This window comes from Peromyscus maniculatus, chromosome 22, assembly GCF_049852395.1.
Source record: "Peromyscus maniculatus bairdii isolate BWxNUB_F1_BW_parent chromosome 22, HU_Pman_BW_mat_3.1, whole genome shotgun sequence".
NCBI lineage: Eukaryota > Metazoa > Chordata > Mammalia > Rodentia > Cricetidae > Peromyscus > Peromyscus maniculatus.
In genome coordinates, this window is record NC_134873.1 from 33,793,913 (window position 1) to 33,814,827 (window position 20,915).

At 46.0% G+C, this 20,915-nt stretch overlaps 1 long non-coding RNA gene across 7 annotated transcripts; it reads right to left on the bottom strand.

The window, feature by feature from the left end:
* Positions 1-1,767: 1,767 nt before the first annotated feature.
* On the bottom strand, positions 1,768-20,878 carry LOC121825083 (uncharacterized). 7 transcript variants are annotated; one of them, XR_013046974.1, is made up of 6 exons: positions 20,774-20,877; positions 12,927-13,569; positions 11,514-12,701; positions 10,097-10,287; positions 8,699-8,908; positions 1,768-3,530 (listed from the first exon to the last, which is right to left on the bottom strand). It is a non-coding gene; the product is annotated as an uncharacterized LOC121825083 (long non-coding RNA). The 7 variants fall into 7 exon arrangements; XR_013046976.1 differs by lacking the exon at positions 8,699-8,908; XR_006067170.2 differs by having other exon boundaries at positions 11,514-13,569.
* Positions 20,879-20,915: the final 37 nt, after the last annotated feature.

Here is a 20,915-nt window from a genome sequence, read left to right on the forward strand (position 1 = left end):
GATCCTGGTGTCTGCCTAGAAAGAAGTCAACCCACTATAGTGGTAAATGGACTAGGCATAGCATCCCTGGAGAGAAGAAATAGGGAAATGATGTCATTGTGTGAGTCCAAAGTGAGCATGTGTCAAAGAGCATAGACCAAAGTGAGAGGGGTGGGCTTCATCCCGGCTCTGAGTCCCGGCTCTGAGTGACCTCAGATTGTAGTGTGTGAGACATTTAACAAATTGGTGTCACCATCCAATGGGATGTTTGTGGTCTGTAGAGCTAAGTAATAAGTACTTGTTTTCCATTTCTTCCTTCTTCCTTTAAGATTTCCTTTAATGGCTAGTCTTGAATGTCAGCTTGATAGGACTTAGATTCAGTGTGAAAACACACCTCTTAGTGTGTCCCATGAGTGTATCTCCAGAAAGGTTCAACTGGGCAAGAAAGACCCACCCTGAGGGTGGGCAATACTACCCCATGGGCTTGGTTTCTGGACTAAATAAAAAGGAGAGAGCTGAGCACCAACATCCATCGCTCCCTGCTTCCTGGCTGTGATGTGACGTGACAGCTGCTCACTCACCTGCTTCTGTGTCTTCCCTTCAGAGCTGGCCTGCACTCTCAAACTGTGACCCAAAGTAAACCCTTCCTCCCTCAAGCTGGGTTGTCAGGTGTTCACTCACAGCAACAGGAAGAACAACAAGGACTTTGCCTTTTGTATAAACTGATGACGTGACTGCTCCACGGCATGGTTAAGGGGAAAGTTTTTATTAGAGATATGGAGGGCGTTGAAATCTAGAAGAGTCCAGAGTAGAGAGAGAAAGAAGTAGACTGAACATGGCCAGCAAACCAGACATGGCCAGGGCTATCCATGAGAGAGGGGAGAAGAGCAAGGATAAGGAATAATGAAAACACGGGGAGGGAAGCAGGAGCAGAGCAGAGCAGAGAGAGAACATAGTGAGAATAGCAGGGTTATGAGGAGGATAAGTAGCTGGGGTAGGGAAGGAAACTCACGATCTGGAAGGAGTTAAGGGTAGGGGAAGAGGTGAGAAGAGCCAGGATGTGGACAAGAAATGTGTAATAGATGCTTATGATGCTGAGGGACCAGCATGGAAGCCAGCATGGGCTTTGATATGCTAATAGGTGCCACAGGTAGCTATAGGGCCCTCTGCCAGAGGTTAAGGGAAATTTCTCATTCTGGGTAGATGGGAACCAGTTTCACAAGTCCCCAAGGAATGCTGGCTTTTGTCCAACTGCCAGAAATGCTGCTATAGTTCAGTTGGAGCTCATTTCTGGATATTTGGGTAGCCTTTGGGGGCCTGGGGAATTAGAGTTTCCTTTGAACCTGACTGACACCTCTAATCTTTCTCTCTGAGGTTTTCAGTTACTCATTAATGGGGTGCGGAGGCATGTAAGTTATTAAAGCACTGGTTGCATTTCTGTGGCTGTGATAGAATACCCCAACAAAAGCAACTTAAGGAAGAAGGAAGGGGTTTACTTTGGCTTATGTCCTATGGAATCCATTGTGCATGGTGGTGTAGGAGCAGGAAGCAGGGTGGTCACATTTCATCTGCACACAGGAAGCGGAGCAAGAGAATAGGAAGTGGGGCCAGGCTATCATCCCTCAAAGCCCATCCTCAGTGAAGACCTTCCCCCATAGCACCACCAGCTGGGGACCAAGTGCTCAAACACACAAGGACAAATGTCATTCAGATGTCACTGCAGATGTTATGGCATGAGCCAGAGACTATCCCCAGTAGCCTTCAAAGCTCGTTATAGGTCCACTGCCATTGAATTTGCTACAGCTTTTAATTTTCTTCATTTAATGACAGACCCATGGGGGAGGGATCACAGTTCTTCTGTGTTTTTGCAAAATGCTCTCAGGATGGTTAACATTTGAAAACAGGCTACAAATGACACCTCAAAGTATCATAAGAAATCTGAACACATTAGCAGTAACATACTCTTAAGTTTACATGCCTCTGGCCTTTCAGTAGGTAGAATATCATCAATACTCTTTCCAGTGACTGAATACTAGACTCTGTGGAAGTGACTGTCATCTTTGCCTGTGACTGTAAGAATTAGGCCATGCTCCCTTGTTGGAGATGTAGAGGACACAATAAAAGCTGTGGTCAATGTGGAGTTGGCAGCATGTGGATTCACTCTTGTTGCCTTGGTTCTTCAGAGCTAGTGATGCTGGGCAGGGCTCACCAGCCCCAGAGCACTCTGTTCTTTTAAGGTTGAGCCTGCTTCCTCTTTTCTTCATTCATCGCAGGTGAATACATTCCCTGATCAATCCATTTCTGGCAAATGTCTGATAGGTGCCTCATACTATCCAGTGGGCAGGTCTAGGTGTCAGCTCTGTATCTTGCCTCTAAGGGGCCATGAGCCCAGACGCTATTCCAGCCCTATAAATGCCTCCCAAGTCAGGGCCAATGAACTCAAAGACCTTGCTGAATTTCGTAGAGCTTCGTCGTCGTCTCACTCCTTGTCTCCTGTCCTGTGCTCTGTAGAAACCACACTGCCCCAGGCTGGCATGACCCACCGAAACTGGACGGGTATAAAGTGCATGCTCATCTAACCACAGAGGAGAAATGGCCCTCACAGCACTGCTGCTGTGTCTGCTTCCCTCTAGTGCTCTCTCTCTTCCAGAGCAGGCACATGTGAGCCCCATGCTGGACCTGGCTTCCATGAGAAGAGGGAGTGCTGTGGGCAGCACACGGCGGATGCTGCCACAAGCAATTCCACAATACATAATGTATGACACAGCAGCAGGGGCCTGCCTGGCTTCTACTGGAGTGCCAGGGAGTCCAAGATGAATTTTCTCTCTCTCTCTCTCTCTTTTTAAAATCTCCCCCTTACACAGAAGCATAAATATCACCAACACGGTTCTCACGCTGTAGCTATGGCCTTCCCACCAGCCATCACTCACAGGATAATGGAACTCTGATGATATTGGGGGTGTGGCAGGGAAGTCGATGAGCTGTTTACTTGCTCAGGCAGGGCTCGGAAGCTCTGGGGTGGCGCTGTAATGGGAGAGTGCTTGCCATAAGATGGGCTGCCCAGATTTTTAGTTTTCGGCTTAATGGCTGATTTGATGACTGTTTTACTTGTTTTTCAAAGACAATTTGGACTCTGTGCTTTCAAAGGGTCGCCACTGAGTATCCATTTCATATGCTGGGGAGCCATTCTTGGCGCTACTATGTGGAAGAATCTATGTAGATTTTGCATTGGGGAAATTGAAAAGTAGAATACATGATTCTTTTTTTTGTCTTGGATGAGGTGGTGTTGAAATCCTAGTTGAGTGTAAGACTTGGGTATGGGACTTGGTCTCTCAACAGTGCGATGGGACTGCCAGTGTGGAGCTTGTGTAAGAACAAGGTTCCCAGGTCACCTTTGCAGGCAGAAGCACAGGGATGTGGGCCAAATCTGTTAAGTTCCTCAGTCAGAAAGTAAATTGACAACCCAGCTATCAAATCAGATCAGCTCAGTACACGCTGCTAAGAACCACAGCAAAACTTTTCAAGTCTTTCAAGATCAGACATCTGAAATACTAAAAAAAAAAAAAGTTTTATTAATTAAATTTGTTCTTTGAGAGTTTTATGCATGTATATAATGCATTTTGAGCAGTCTGTCCCCAGCTCTGTCCTCTGTCTTTCCCACCTCTATCAATCGCCCACCCCCATCAGCCCCTCCCACCCCATCAACCTTTCCCACCCATCAACCTTTCCCATCTCCCATCAACTTCTTCCCTTGCCTACAAATTCCTTTCCCCTATTCATTGGTTTTGTTTTGTGATCCAGCAGGGTTGCCTGTGGCTATAGGGTTGGAATTATTCACTGGAGCCTGGCGGACTCACCAGTGGACATACAACTGAAGTCTGTCGGCAACCAATAGTTCAGCAAAGAGCAGTTAATTATTTAAAATTCTTATCTACCATCCATTATATTGTTGACCATGCAACAGAATAACAGAGCTTTGCAGCTAGATGGGACTTGTGTTTTACAAAAAGCAACTGGACTCATGCGTCTTCACTCCCTTAGCATTCACAGCCTCCTCTGGAATGTTCCTTTCCTCCATCCTTTCTCTTTATTTCTTTCCTCCTCCTCTTCTCCCTCCACCTTCTCCTCTTTCTAGTCACCATCATCATCATCATCCCCCTCCTCCTTCCTATTGATTGAAGCCAGGGTCCTTCATATGCTAGGCAAACCTTTATCATGAGCTATATCACCCCCTTTTATTTTGAGACATTTCTCACTCAGTTCCTCTGGCTGACCTTGAACCCTGAATTTCATGGAGGTTTTGAACTTGTATCCTTGGTCCTTTCAGAAGCTGGCCTCACAAGTCTGTGCCACTAGGCCCGGCTTCCTTTTTTACTCCTTCCTGAATGGCATCTGTGCCAACACCCTTGGTTCACTCTCAACAGTGACAGCCAGGAGGACTCCTGGGGAAGTGAGCTGGTCCAGTCCCTGATGGGTTCTCTTCTATGTGTGGTGGTTGTTCTATGTCATCTCAGCAGGGAACAGGCAAGGCAGTGGTTGAACTCCCAGCCCAGCAGTGGCTTTCCCATCTGCCCATGGGAGGGTATGTCTCAGTCTTGACTGGTGCAAGATGTAAGAGGTGTGACAGTCTTTTCCAGAAAGAAAACTTAGTTTACTATAGCTGTATCTAATTGTGTGTGAGAGAGAAATGATTTGTTTCTGTTCTCATTTGGTAGCCATACAAATGTGAAGAGACACTGGGTTTTCATTTTATAGATGAAAGGGCTGGCCCTGCCCCAGGGCCCAGCGCTGCTGAAAAACAAATGCAGAGGTTCACTGGAAACAAATGAAACAACTAGCTATTGTTCTTCCCTGAATTTTACCAACCCAACCAGCTTCCCATGCACAAATCCCAAAGAAGTGTCCTCCATAGCCTCAAGCATGGGAACTCTTGGCCCCTAGTTGGCTTTGGGGAGGGTTAGGAGACATGGTCTGGCTGGTGGAAGTATGATGTAAGAATTCGATCCGTTCAGCCAATGGCATTGGGGTATCTAGCTCTGTGGGGCGTGGTCTTCTCTGAGTACATGAACAAATAAGAATGGAGGAGAGGCATCAGGCTTTCTCTCCTGGGTGGTCGGAGCAGGAGCATACAGCAGAAAAGCATGGCTTGCAGTCGGTTCCCATCACTGCCGCCCTTGGGCAGAATGGCAGGACCACAAATGACAGCTGGATTGGTAGCCGCGCCTACTTTGTTCTGTGTCGTTAGTGTATCGTACTGATTTCATTTCCCTAGTAAATTTTACCTGGTCCATTACATCAGTGTTCCACTTTAGAAGAATGTGCCTGGATAAAGGTTTGAGAGTTTAAATCCTGACCCTAATTCCAGTTCACACTGCTTCTTGCTTGCGGTCAAAGATGTGAGCTCTCATCTGCTGCTGCTGTTTGCTTCCTGTTCTGGATCCTCCACACATGATGGACTCTTCCCTCTGGGACCATGAGTCAAAGTAAATGCCTCCTTATATAAGTCACCTTGGTCGTGACATTTTATCACAGCTACAGGAAGGTAACTAAGGCACCACTCTTTCCATTCAGAGGTCTTTATAGACATAGGAAGATCAGCTTCCTATGGCTGTTAATATTGATCAGGTGACAAATGGTATTGATGTTTTACTCTGTCAGGGTTGCCATCATTTGTTAATTTGGAGTGGGCAGTGAAGCTCCCCGATTCAGCCACACCCATGTGGGAGATGCTGCACACAATGATTAATAGGGCTTCCTTTCTATAGAACACTGGGATGCTGAAGATTGAGAGCCAGTCTTGGGTTATCTTTAGTTCCCATAACAGCAATTTGTGGGCAGCCCTTGAACCTGAACTAACATCCTTTCGACTATTGAGTAAACCTTTGGAATATATTAACTTAGCAGACTGTCAGCCTCTATCAGGCCTACAGCTAAGATCGTCATCAGAAAGCATTTGGGGTCTATACTAGAGACATCCCAGCTAGATGGAACATAACTGCCTGATGTTTTATACCAATGTATTTGGTAAACGATTTATGACTTTCTTTTGTTCCATGAACATAAAAATTGCACGGAACTGCTTCTGTGATAGAATATTTCCTTTGGGGTATTCTGGGCTATGGCCCCTCATATTGCTTTCAGAATATACTTTCTCTTACTCACTTTGGAGAAAGGACCATGTTTCATATTGACACAGGAAGAAGCGCTTGGCCACTTTTCAGTTCTACATAGAAGAGTAGGTGATCATTTTATGTTGAGATCACTCTAAGTCTCTAGGAGCACAGAGCGAGGGCTGTCCTGGAAAAAGAGACACTTGACCCTTTTCTCTTTGTGGCGCTTGATCATAAAAGTAACTCGTGGTACAGAGTTAATGAACATTCCCTTTTGGAATAACTTTATTTTGTTGAGGGGGAAAAATCAGTTAAATTTAAAATTCTGTGGAGAAAAACTCACTTATTATGGAAAGAAGAAATCTGCTGAACCACCCAAAAATAGCTCAGGCAGCTAGCGTCCTCCAGCTTGCCTGAGCTACTGATACACTTGGTTTACTACCTCGGTTCTGTCTGCTAGAGGCACCTGCTCTCAGATGGGGTGGTATTTGCTAGCTGAATTAATGAAGAGTATAGCATCTTTGGAAAAGTACACCATTTTTGATGCATTATTTAACTTAGGTTGTTCACCACAAACTTTAGAATTAAATACACCAAATAATACTGAGCTCTCAGGCAAGCCAGACCAGTCCCACAGTGCCTGACAGGCTGAAACAGAATAGAAATTATTTGAGCACTAACTTCTTTGTGAGCTAAACGAGATTCATGGGCTAGGAGTCTAGACTTTAGTGAAAAACTAGGTATTTTTCCAGCATATCAGTGAGTCTCACTGTGTATCATTTATTCCAAACCTGTAGCTAGGAGAAAAAGCTAATACGCTTGAATGCTTTTACAATTAAGTGTTTAGGTGATGTCTGAATCCATGCAGTGGAACTGGTTAGTGCCCTTGCTGGGTGGAGGTAAAGATGGCACCATGCGGGGGTCTCCTCGAGCGCTCATCTAATTGGGCAGTGGACCGGTGTGTAGCGAGAAATCCACAGAGTCTATTGAATGGGCCAAGGAATTTATTAGGGAGTAAAACTCACTTCAGCACAGGAGATTGATTCTAGGATGTGGGAATGCCGAGCTATGTCCCACACTGACCTTCTGCCTAGTCTGAGATCTGCCTGGTCCGTCCTAGCATCCAAACCACGTGGGAGCAAAGAAGAGCGCCACTTACATGCATCCCATGTCTTAAGGGTCCCTTGTGGCTTGTACTTCAAGGTCATAGGCAGATGTAGCAGTTACTTGCAGCCTCTCTTGGGATGGTACTTCAAGGTCATAGCTAGAACAGCTACCCACTACACCAATGTAGTGCTTGGAAGATTTTGGGTGTGAGCATGTGACTCTTTCAGTTGGGGGGGGGGAACGGCAGTACTCATCTCCTCGGCGTAGTGTGAAGATTAATTCTGCTAAATACACAGTGTCCTGACACAGTCTCTTTGGAGTGTGTCCCACATCCCAAAGTGTCTAAAGGGGCCAAGCAGTTAGCAGGGGTCACCCTTCTGGGTGAGCAAGCGAGCGAGCGAGCGAGCGAGCAGTCTTCTGTCTTTCTGCAATTGTGTACGATGGGTGGGCTTTGGAGAAGATTGTTCAAGCTCCACCTCATCTCCTCTGATTCTGCAGTACTCACAGCTCTCAGACCAAGGAAGATGGTAGAGTAACATGGCGGCCTCGATTCAGGTTTAAATAGCTTTCATTCACTGCTGCTATTGAAGAGATTTTTGTTGTGGTGGTGGTGGTGGTGTCACCGTTTTAGACTCATAAAAAAGACATGGCTCGGGAGGTTGCACCTTGGTGTGATTTCAGCACAGGACAACAGGGGGACACCACTTCTTTTGATTGACACACAGAGCTATTTGTAAGATCTGAGGTGACTTCAGTGCGACCCAGACTGAACTGGAAGGCTTTCAAGTTTTAGGAAGGCCATGTGGTATACAGCATGGGAATCAGCAGTGGAGGGAGAAAAAAAAATTAGAGGCAAAAGTCTTCTTCATATCCACTTTCACCCCATGGCAACCCTCATACTGCTGTTCCCAGGTACCCTGGCAGGTGGTCTGTGGGGAAAGGAGATGGACCCAAGAGAGCCAGATATGAGTGACTTCCCAGAGAAAGAATGGGGTGGAGTACAGAGACACTGGTGAGATGAGAGCCTCTCTGGGGGTACAGCAGAGTCCCAAATGGAGGTATGCTTAAGCAGCACTTAGGTACCATCCCCTATCATGAGCACTAGACATCCCGAGGAGCCAGCCTGGTGGACTTGGGAAGGTTACTAAGGGAATCCACCATGGCAATAGATGCACAGCATAATGCTAACAAAGGTGAGCACTCGACTCTTTAAGACTGACATGGTCTTAGAAAATCATTCCCTAGCCAGTTGGCTTATCTTTCCTTCCTTACTCATTTCTGTTTTGCTTCTGGAGGGGTTCTAAGATTTTGCACTGTGTCCCTGATATAATTCTTGTTGCTGTCAAAACTGCAACGGAACCTAAAATACGGCCATTGGCTTTGCAGAACTTTCTCCTCGCAGAGGCAACAGTAGGGTGGAGGCTTGCGCCTGCACAGAGACTTGAAGCCCACAGCTCTACACTAAAAGCCTAAGTAATGGGCCCTGCCTTCCAGGACTTTACCTCTAGAACAGCACTGTGATGCCTGTTGATCCTGGCAGAGGAAAACCAGAAGAGTCTGGAGCATAGAGTAACCCATGAGCATTTATCCCCCACGTGGTCCTTTTGTGCAGAGGTATGAAAATCAAATATCCAAATTGCACTTCTAGGTTTGAGCTGGCACATGCATCCATCATGCCGCACATGGTAAAACTGGACATCTGAGAAAAGATCCTTAAAAAAAAAAAGTACAACACAAAGCTGTGTGAAATAAGTAATAAATCATTCATTCATTCTCTACCTTCTGGCAGCTGGAGTTAGAGCAGCCATCCTGTGACTTTGAGAACAAATGTCACTCAGAATAAGAGCAAAGCAAGAAAAGAATGAAGAAGTGTGATGGTGATCAAAATGTCTCGTATGCATCTAGGAAAGTGCCTGTTATTTTGTACAAATAATATTTCCTAACAAACAGAACTACAGTGGAAAGTGTCAGGGAGTCATCAGACAGGATTGTGAAAGCCAGACCATTGGAGTGAGTACCACACAGTGGTATGTGTGTCATGAAGAGTCGTCCCTGTTCTAGACTCGGACCCTCTGCAGGTTGGGTCCAGAGGATCTAGCACTCTGTTAACCAATTTCTTTCTAGGGCTTAAAAGACTAGCACATGCCTTCAGCTTTTCTGTTTTTCCTAGTCTGGGATGGAATGTTTGTGCTAGGGGGCGCTTGGGGTTCTATGACTTGACAGTGGAGGAAACTGAGGCTCAGGAGAGGGAGACACTTGAGCAGGCAAACGGGACCATGGTCTCAGTGGCTTGGTTGACTCCTGCCCCAGGCCCCTTCCCTCCCCCACAGGAAAGCCAGCTGCAAGGTAAGTCAGAGAAGGTAGCTTTTGACTGGGTCTCCCAGCTCCCAGAGCAGCCGCTTGCCCATAGGCAGCACTGTGGGTCACACACAGTCTCTGCTGGTGGCAAAGAGGAGATCTGGGGCTGGAATGTGAGGGGGTGAAGGAAGGTCAGGGGAAGTCAAGGAGGGTCAGAGAAGGCCGGGGAGGGAGGGGGGCACTGGGAAGCAAACACAGGCCGTCAGGGCCACCCCGGGTTAGTTAATCCGTAAGCACAGCTTAAGGAAGGCACACTTTTTAACATAGGTGGTTAGGACAAGGGTGTGAGACATAAGCAGATACAGGGTGTGGTTGACATGCACAGGAACAATGCACCAAACTGGGGGAGGACTTGCCATGGGTAGAAAGAATGAATCGGACCCTGGATTTGGAGCGATTATGCTCATCATGAGTGTGTAGTACGTGTGTGAGAGAGATGGAGGTTAGGGTGTTAGAGGGTATAGGGAATCAGGACACAAAGTCAAGCTTGTGGGACACAGTCCCCGGACTGGAGAGAGGCTGGGACTCAAATGTCCTCCTACCTTCTGTTCTTCGCTGTCCTCCCTGTGAAGGGACAATAGTCTCTGCCCATGGCTGTGTGGCCCGGCGGCACCTTCCAAGAGAAAGAACACAGGCTTGCACGCCGTCCATAAAGCACTGTGCCTGTGGCTGCCTCAGCTGGTCTGAGAGGAGAGTGGAGCAAGCAGGTCGGTCACTAGACCCTGAGGTTGGCCTGGAAGACAGCATAAAAAGTGAGCCTCGGATGGTGTTAGTTGCAGAAGCGTAGGGCTCCTGGCTCGCTACACCTCAACATGTGGAGCCCTCTCAGCCCCTTCCATTCTTATTGTCCGAGGACCCACCCAACTCGATGCAGAGGTTGAAGGCGACATCACAGTGCTGATGGTGACTAGGGTCAATCTGCAGCCTGGTGGGAGAGGACCTCAGGCTGTGCAGGCAGGAGGCAGGGCAGGCCAGTCTCTGCGTGAGCCCTGTTCTCTATGGATGGGTGTCTGTTCCCGGCCTTCCCTCCCAGTTTTCTCTGTTTCTCTTCCCTTACTTTCTCTCTCCCAATCTGTCCCCATGTCTAAAATGGAAGAATATCCCAAGCCAGCCATGCTGGGAAGATGAAGTGAGGCACAGGAGCCGCCTCTCAGAGCCGGTATAAATACTGGCTCTAATTATAACATTAATATGGCTGGGATCATGAAGCCAGAGACAACCGACATATGGCGAAAGTTGCGGGCCCCAGAACTGCAAATGAGAGATGCTTTCTGAGAGAGAAAGCATGTTGCCCCGGAAACCAGGCTGCCCTGCCTCACCCACAGGAGAGTGCTGGGCTCTGGAGCACAATGTGGGTGTGGCTGGAGAGGGGACCAATGAGAACTGGGCAAGGACTGGTCCCACCTTGTGACTCTGCCGTTGGCACCCCCCCCCCCATTAACTTATTTCTTAGCACAGGACCCCATACACGGGACAGGGGAAGCAGAAGGCAGGCTTCGGCTCCAAGGCATTCAGAGCCCTTTAAAAGGGGTGCAGCATGAATTCCAGTCAGCTGGTACAGATGTGAGTCATGGCAATGGCCAAGCTCTCGGCACAGCTGGCAGAGGAGACCTCTTTCAGGGTGTTACTGAGAGGTTATGAGCCTCAAGGGCTCTGAGGTTGGCAGGAAGGTAAACTGAGGCACTATATGGAACTTATTTTATCCTCTATAGGGCACTGTGGATATGGGGCACCCATCCACTGAACCCAAGGGACTGAACACGAGGCCCCACAGGCCTACGACTTTCTCCCCAAGCTCCACGGCGGATCTTACTGACTATGCCCACAGCCTGGGCAGGAGATGCCCCACAGTCCTCAGCACAGTTCCAGGGCTCTCACACCCCCTTCGGAGCTCCTCCCTTGGATCCCCAAACCTTATCTAGGAAGAAGAGCTTCCCTTTGAGAAATGAAAGTTCTTACCCAAGAAGTGTCCCTAGAGAGCGCAAACCTCTGCTTCCCTTGTTCAGGCTGGAGCTGGGTCTTCAACACATTTCAGAAGGGATAAAGTGACATGATTTTCCGAAAAGCAATGGAGTGCGGGTGCGTGCACATCTTCAGAAAGTACGTGCACTTCAGCCAATACAGAATTCTTTCCCCTGTAGTCAGTAACCATGAAACAGCCGTGTTGCCAAAGACGTATACAAGGCAGCAGAGATGGTCACTAGCTGGGGGAAGCCTACACTGGCTGAGCACCAGGTTCACCATCAGAGGAAAAGACAGAGCCGTCAGGCTGCCTGTGCAGTAGAGAGGGTTGGTCCCTCTCAGTGACACGGTGGAGATTTACTGCTTCAGTGCTATGCGAGGCCCGAAACCTCTGGAGCCATGTCTGTGGTGAGCGTGCGGTTTTTATATATAGCAGGGCTGAAATGGTCAGGTGCTGTGTTTTTTCCATTCTCTCTGCCCCTTTCTCAAATTCTAACATCGATCCTGCAGTATTAGTAATCAGTAATAAGCAATGAGCCTTCATTAGTAGTGAGTCTGTTAATCCCAGATCATGAAGAGTATCACAGTAGACTCTCCCCCAGGGAGATGAGGCCTCCTTAGCTGAAGATGGTGAGGGAAGGGATCAGGATGGGGCCAAGGGCAGCATCAAGCTTGTCTCTTTGGGCTTTTTCTGGCACTGAGGCAGCTCATTCTTCTTCTAGTAGATGTGAACTCGGGACCTACTGTGTGCCACGTAGAGAGTTACTCACTTTCAAACGAATTTATCTAAGGCATTGTCCCTGTGTGTTATGTGGCGCTCCCTTATGGGATCATGGAGTGAGCTATAACTTCTGATCAATTTGGTCGGGAAGTAACTTCTCGTCTTCCCTCCGGGCTTAGTTTCTCCAAAGCCAGAGCGGCCCACTGACCTACGCATTTCCAGAAACTTCTTCGGAGGCCTGTCCGTCCACCGTTGCCTGTACCTCGCCAGCAAACACACATTCCCCCTCCTCTCCACACACATATGCATTCGCAACCACGCACATGCATGCAATGCAGGTGTGCACACCCACCGCACAGGCATCCTGAGCTCCCAGGCCTCTCTGGCTAAGCTCCCTCAGCCATCAGCTGCTGTTTATTTCTTGGCCTCCTCATTTGGCTCCTGGGAGGATGTTTCAGCAGACTCTTCAGAGAGAAAGGGAAAAAAATACAATAGCTCATTAAGCTAATGACCCTTAGCCAGGCTGGCTGCTAGCAAAAAAAAAGAAAGAAAGAAAGCAAGAAAGAAAACCCCGCAGGCAGGGACAATTGCTAGCTTTCCACTGCACTGCCATTGCCTCCATGGAGGGCTCGTTTGTTCTCCTGTCCTGTTGTTTCTCAGACTAAGAAGCTTGGGGAGGGCAGCTGTACCTGCATCTGGGGAGAGGTTTCAGACTCTACCTGTCACCCGAGAGTCTGTTTCCCCTGGAAAACCACCACAGCCGTGATTGGGGTAGCAACAGAGGAGATGATGTTCTGTGTGTGTCACCCTTCAGGGTTCAGATGCTCAAGCCTTTGTCCTTGAGTGACTCAAGCTCTGGTGTTAGCATTCCCAGAGAACAGGAGCTTGGAGATGGAGAGATCAGCTGATCGTCTGAATTCTGGAAAGCTCGGGGTAGAGCACAGCGCCAGATTTTTGACTACACACATTTGTCCGCATACCATCATAGTCTAGGCACATGGCTTGCTGATTTCTGTGCAGTCTCCAGACATATGAACCCCCTGTCTCCCTTGATTCTTCCCAATGACTTAACTGCCTGGCCTGTCTTTAGTGTTTCAAATCTTCATATGTGTTTCTCGAACAGTGTTGTTGTCATGGGCCTGAGGGAAGAGGCTTGTCTCAAGCCCATGTGTCCACTTTGCTGCTTCCTGGGGATCTTCAGTCCTTGTCTTTCAGATTTTTTGCACTGATTCAATGAGAAGACAGGTCTTTGTGACTCTCCCGAAGAGTCCGATGTTCTGGAACATACACAGACACTCTCTGCATTCATTTCCTTCAGAAAATTTGGAAGACCTGAAGGGATTTAAGAGACAGTGAGGTGGGAGGGAAGACTTAAAAACACAAAATAAAAGAGGGGACTGGCCCAGAAGCCTGTTAAATTCTGTTAACCCGAAGGCTTACTTGTGAATTTCCTCTCAGCCAAACCCAAGGAGGAAGTCCACTCCTTACATCAACCCTTCCTCATGGCTATCTACTGAATGTCATGCTACAGGCTAGGTCCTGTCCTATGCACTTGCCCTGTTCAGATTCATTTAATGTCCAAGGATACCTTACGGGGCGAGGGGATAATTATGCTATATGTCAAATGAGGGAACTGAGACAGCCACATGACTTATTCCTGAGTAGGTTGAGTGAGCATTTCAGTGTGCATGCTCAGATTCCAGAGATGAACCACACTTTCTGAGGAAAAAGTCCACCATTGACCTCCACAAACACTACTTGCCTAGAATAAATGATGTATCCATAATCCTAGCACATGGATTTGGAAAAGTCATACATATATACGTATAATGACGGGAACAAAACAGTCTCCCCACCATGAGCAACATGGTTTCTCTGGCAGTACAGTACTGACTCCCTTTACTAAGCTTCCTGAATCTGTGGACATGCCAAGGGTATTCCATAATTAGAATAATAGTTGTGAGGGCTAAAGGAGTCATTCTATGAGAACAAATGTCAACTTTGTAGGTCCTTCAGCACATGATGAAGTGATCTCACTCATTAACATGTTGCGAAAGGCTTTGAAAAGTCAAGACTGAGGGACAAAAAGAACATGGTTCCCATGATTTTGCTGTGCAGATAGGCATGCTCCATGCCAAGCCAAGCTTGAACTTGACCTGCCAAAGCCATAGGGTGGCATCTCTCACTCCCCACTTAAAAGAGGGCACTAGAGACATAGAAGATTTCCAAGTCATTTACCATTTGCTTTAACAGAAGCCAAGTCACCAATCCTTACTTCTTGGGAAGTACAACAGACCTAAGTACCATAAAGAGGAACAACTGAATCCACTTCAAATCTTAAACTATGCACACAGCCTCTTGATAGACCATCTCTAATATTTTAATGGGCATTTAAAATAAAAAGATAATAGGTATTTTGTGTTTTGTAGTATGTGGCATGAGGCTGTCATAGTGTGAGACCAAAATGAGCCATCTTAGACATAAGACCAAAATGCTTTCACCCTAAAACTAAGGCCTAAGATTTCTCCTTTTGGGAATAGGCCATTAGTTACTGAAACCAGTCAGTTCAGATTCCAGAAACCAGGAAGTGTAAAAGTACAGAGTCACAAGATAGTCACAAGGTAATGCCTGCCAGACTATGGAATGTCCTCTCCCTGGTTTCCAGGGCAACTGACCACAGAAATGCCCCCACCTGAGGGCAGCCAATGAGAAATGGTGGCGGGCAACCACTCCCTTAGAAGTAATTTCTAGAAGTCCCTAGAAGCGAGCCAATCAGAATTGTACCTGTACTAGCACCCCTAAATGATGTAACCTTGTGACTTTTCCCTTTAAAAACTGAGCTTGCAGACAGGTGGGCACTTCCTCCAGCCTCCACTGCGATGGATGTATTGGACGAAGTCCCTGCCTAGGCTTGTATTGCTTTTGGATATCCAGAATTAAACCTTGCTTTTGCATTCCGGCATGCTCATCTTTGGTGGTCTCTCTGGGGGTCACGATCTGAGCACAACAATAGGACTTTAATTCTGAGAAACAGAGAATTCACTCATGTCAAAGACTTGATTCTTCATTCCCCTTGTGTAGAATCTCCTGTCCTGAACTTTGGGACCAGCTTGTCTTAACCACATCGTGTGACCCTAAGTCAGTCAGCATTGCACATACTGGCTGGGTCTTTGAAGGACCCTTACCCTCCAGGATGCTCCAACGCAATGCAGTCTGCCCCCTCTCACAGCTCACTTCCTGGGCTGCTTGGCCTAACTTGGCTTGTTTGCTCTTGTATAATATTAAGAGAACCAGCCTCAATATTATACATCCCAGGGGCTCAGGAGAGAGAACTACTAATAGCGAGGACTATTTTCAGGAAATAGAATCTCAGCACATGGAGCTCTATAGTCCACTTGCTTTAATTCCTCTGGCATAACATCCTTTATACACAGCTTCAGTTCTGTTCTCACGTCTAGTTCCTTTCTTGCCTAATTTCTCTATATTTATCTCCTGTCCCCTCTAGGTTCTATCTTAATTCCTTCATCTAGTTCTGTCCCTTCTAGGTTCTCATCTATCTAGTTCTTTCCCCTATCAGCTCCTCTCCCATCTCCTTCTCGTTCATCTGGTTCTTCCTCATCTTGTTCTTCCCCATCTGGCTCTTCCTCATCTTCCATCTCATTCCTCTAGTCCTCTCTTTTAGCCCTCCAATCTAGTTCTTCCCCATCTCAGTTTGTTCCTCTCAAGTTCTTACCCATCTAGTTCTTCCATTCTCTTTTCTCTTCTCTCCCCGTGCCCTGGAAGTCTCGGTATATAAAGGGAGGGTCCGAGCTAAATTGTGTAAAGCTATTACTTAATGTCCACCTCTCCTAGGAGGTGTCTCCTTGTGGAATTTACCGTAAGTCAGGAGACTTACATGTGGGCTGTTATCATTGCTAGTCCACCTGGGACTAACAATGGGCGCCCATCTGAGTGGTGTTTCCTGTAGTCCTTGAAAGTGGCCAAGGGAGATAATCTGATTCCAGAGAAAGCCTTTCCTGAGGCTGTTCTCCAAATACCTGGAATGTGTATGTCCAGAGACTGATCAGTCTACACTGTTAGTCCTTCTTAGGGCAAAGTCAATTGGAAAAACTATGAAGGCACACATGATTTTCATAACAGAATACAGCTGATATATAACAAGTCAAATAACACCAAAAACTCCTTGGGATTTGGCTTCTTCTGCAGGAATTCCCTGATTCCTCCAGGTAGTGACTTTGCCATAACCAGCTGAGTTCTGAAATCTAGCAAGTCTAGGTGGCAACTTCTGTCCAGTTGGGCACTGTAGTCCCCAACCCACCTCTGCTTCTTTTTCTATTAAAACAAAAATTCTGAAAATGCTATAATGGATCCGCAGACGCTTAACACTAAAATAAGAACCGCTGATCATTGACTCCGTCTATTTTAATTAGAAAGAGGCTTCACAGGTGAAGCTGAATGACTTTTGTATTTGCAATGGGACCAAAATCCTACCGAGTCGTTAGTTGCAAATTGAAGCAGACATTTAAGACACTGACAAATATCGAAACTAAAATTACACAACACCTTTTAAACTATAACAACTTGGATACTATTGTGCATCTTTTATATGTGAAATAATTTTATTTGGAAATTGCTGTAATTCTCTGTCCTAATAGATTTTCTTTTCTCTTTCTTTTTTTAAAAATCACATTGGATAGGACTATTGGGTGATACCAGTACACCAGACAGTGTTCTCAGGCTCCAAATTAAAATGCAAATGCTTCTAAAATTTTTTCCATGTAGCTTAACATTTCATTTATATTTTGAATAGTTAAAATTTTTCAGAGTAAAGTGACTTCCTTGATTACTATCAATACTTCTTTAAATAAGTTTTTTTTCTGAAATGTTTTTCCTTCCTCTACCAATTGGATCATATTTATTTTATCACTCTGTCAAAAATGTTATGAAGTGCATTGGTAATTTTTCTGGTGTGTCAAATGATAATTGTATTGCTATGGGTAAGATTTTATATGTCAAAAATTAAAATGTATGTATTTCTGGTTTGTATTTGCTGGTATTTTAAGGTCTATTTCACTTTCGTGTGTGTGGGGGTGGGTGGGTGTGTGTGCGCGCGCGCACATGTGAGTGCAAACTCCTGCAGAGACCAGATGTGTCAAATTCCAATGGGGCTGGAGTTATCTGTGGTTGTGAACCACTTGGCATGGATGCTGGGAACCAAACCTAGGTTCTGTGTAACAGTCTAACCCCTGAACTATCATTTCTAGCTTCCTCAGTAATATCTTATATGGAATCTTTTTGGAATGTGTATCTATTGTCGTACATCCATCTATCAGGAGACTGATAATGTGGGCCCAAAGGTAAGCAAGGCTCTCTCTTCTTACACTCTAGTGCAGATACAGGAATATAAAGACAACAGCAAAACATGTTTGACAAGATGAAGGCTATATACTTTAACTGACTAACACAGACATAGATGGATCTTGATCTCTTTTCCCATTCTCCCAGATATTAAAAGCCAGAACAATTCTTGTTCTTGATCACTTTACTCCTGCTGCATAGGTCACCACAAAGCTCCCAGGTTTTCAGTACAGTTCTAGACATGGCTGCAGTGGCTAATTCCACCCTCATAACTCACAAGGCCAACAGCCTCCTTGGCATTCTAGCTTAGGTGTCTCACAGCTATCTCAAATTATAAGACCTCTTTTATGTAGGTTTCTTGCCTCAGTAAACATCTTCGCCATACAGCTAGTTGCTCAAGACAGAAAACTGAAATTTGGTATTGACTTCTAACCCTCTTCTATGTCTAAGATATACAATTTACCAACAAAACACATTAAATAGGAGCAATATATGTAATGCTTTACAATCCAAGAAGTACCATCATTTCTTATAGCACACACCCAGAAAATATGTATAAGGGAAGAAAGTTAAAAAAAAACACTATGGAATTTGTAAAGTAAATGGAAAATATATGCAGAAATCTAACTGGCTTTTAATCAAATCTACTAAAAATGTGTGACTAAAAAATTGCAAGGTGCCTTTAAAGCAGCAATCTGGAATGCTGTGTAGGCGAGCATGGCTGTAGTGCCTTGGTGTTTTGAACATGGTGGACTTCAGAGATACATATTTGAATGAATTAATGATTGAGTTCATTGTTATACAGTAAATTGAATCTGCTTGTTCACTCTGCTCCAGTGAACATTCAAAAAACAATTTTAAAATGACTGTCCATACCATTTTAGCATGCTGTGCTGAATGTTTTGCTTATTACATTTTTGTTATTATTACAGGCAACACTACAGTAAAATCTCTATGTGTCTGGATTTTATTAGGGATTTTATGTCTGTCTTTAGAATTGATTCTGGTGACCTAAACTATTGACTGAAAGGGGGAACAAATTCCTTCAGACGACGTGTACGGAACAAGGGTTCCAGGGTCCTAGCTGAGCCCTCAGACCTTCTTCCTTCCACACACGTTCAGTTAAGACGCTCTGACCAGGAGAGACAATATGAGGGCTGGTGAGTATGACTCTGTGTTCGGCCTCGGGGCCACTTTATTCATGAGCAATGCCTAGCAACTGGTGGAAACAAGGACCCCTGAGAGGAAGTCACAGAGCCCTAACCAATGGCTCACACGGAGACTTCGGTTCACTGGCCACCCTCAGAACATAAGACTCTGGCCGGTAGACACCTTATAGAATATCTGTTATTGGGAGGACTCTATTATTTGTGGGCAAAATATAAGCATAAAGCCCCCTAACTATCCTCTGTTTCTTTGTAGATGACTACAATCTGATTAATGAAAATATAGCCATGAGGAAATTAGCCATCTAAATATCCTTTACTCTGGGAAGTTAGAGTCACTTAGAGAATATGAAATAAAAATAAAAACAAAACCCCAAAACATCCTACGTTCCACCTGAGACCAATTAAATCAGAACTGCTGGAGGTGAGGTCTGGGCTCCCGTTCTCTTTCGAGTTTTCCAGTCAACTCTTTTGCAGCCTGGGCCGAGTGTTCCTGCCATCTGCCCTGGAGTCCTTATTTGTCAGGACTGCCAGGTCCTCGGTGGTGCAGGCTGCCAAGGAAGGCTTCACAGGGGCAGTGTGACTTGACTTGGACCTCAAAGGAGATGTAAGTTGGACTGAACACAAGGGTGATGTTATACATTACAGGCGAAAAGAATGGCGCTCACCAAAGTAGGTCAGAGAGAGAGAGAGAAGAGCAGATGTTGCTGTAGGCAGGAGGGCTGGAAAAGGAATGACTTCAAACCAAGTGAACTGAGGAAAAAAATGAGAAAAGACAGTGTGGGGCCCAACTTGACTTGAAATGCTGGAGTTTTCAAACTGGTGGCCCACAGCCCCCACCAGACCCATAAACATGTTTATGTGCCTCATACCATCATTTTTCATTCCAGGCAACATTTATATATCTGAGGAATTTCACATAAAAAGTCAGACCTGCCAGCTCTAGGCCATGGCAGGCAGGAAGCAGAGTCCTCTGGGTGACAGTGCACTCCTCACCCCCACCTAGGGTGACTGGGTGTGCACACGTGCCCACTGACCTGTTCCTGGAGTCACTGGGTTCCTTACTCCTGTTTGGCACAGATGGTGTTGGGGAGGCAGTGTGGTAAAGACGGAGGAGTATGCAATTGCAGACCCATGACAATCACGGCGGCAGCTTCTTCTCAGGAGGGTGACCTGGGACCGCTTCCCTGACCATCCAGCTACACTATGGAAGTGTGGGCACCGAGGACAGGAGTCTTGTGCTCGATGAAGGCAGGGTGAACACTGAGGTTTGATGACTCTAACTGGAGATGGCTTGATCCTGCCAGCAAGTTGCATGTCTTGCATGCATGGAATAGGTAGGTATTCCATGTCCATAGGTGTGGTGGTAATCTAATTATACTGAAATGTGATTTTGATTGTATGTTAATAAATAAAGTTGCCCAGGGGTCAGAGCTATTAGAGCCATAGCAAGAGTGTGGCGGTGGTGGCACACACCTTTAATCCCATAGATATCTGTGTGTTCAGGGATATAGCCAGCATTGGAGACATATGCCTTTAAGACCTAGGGGGCTGTACCTTCAGACAGTGACGAGGCAGTCACGTGTTTGGGTTTACAACCAATGAGAAGGCAGAAAAACTCAAGCAACACATAGGTACCAGCCCTAAAGAGAACAGAGAGCATTTGAAGGGAAAGACACCTTAGATCAGTAGATTCTACTTCTTCACTGTTAAATAAAGTGTGTGTCTGTGTGTATGTATATATGCGTATATCTATGTGTATATCTATATGTGTATATATGTATATATATGTGTGTGTGTGTGTGTGTATATGTATCCATACACACACACACACACACACACACACACACACATCACATACACACATGGAGCTTTGGCCCAATAGGTAGCCACAAAAATGTCTTCTTTGTTCTCTCAGGGCTGAAAGAGCTACTGACCTCACGCTACTCCACCCTACTATGGAACCAACTTGGCCTCAGGAGCCTGGGAGTCAATCTTTAAAGCACACTCACATGCCACAGATTCTGAAATGATGTGGTGTGCTCCATCCACCTGGACACCCGACTTCTGATTTGCCCCCTTCCTTGACACGGTATTATTTGCAGTCTGGGGCTCTCCAGAGCTCAGCAGAACCATGAGGTAATAATTGTTGGT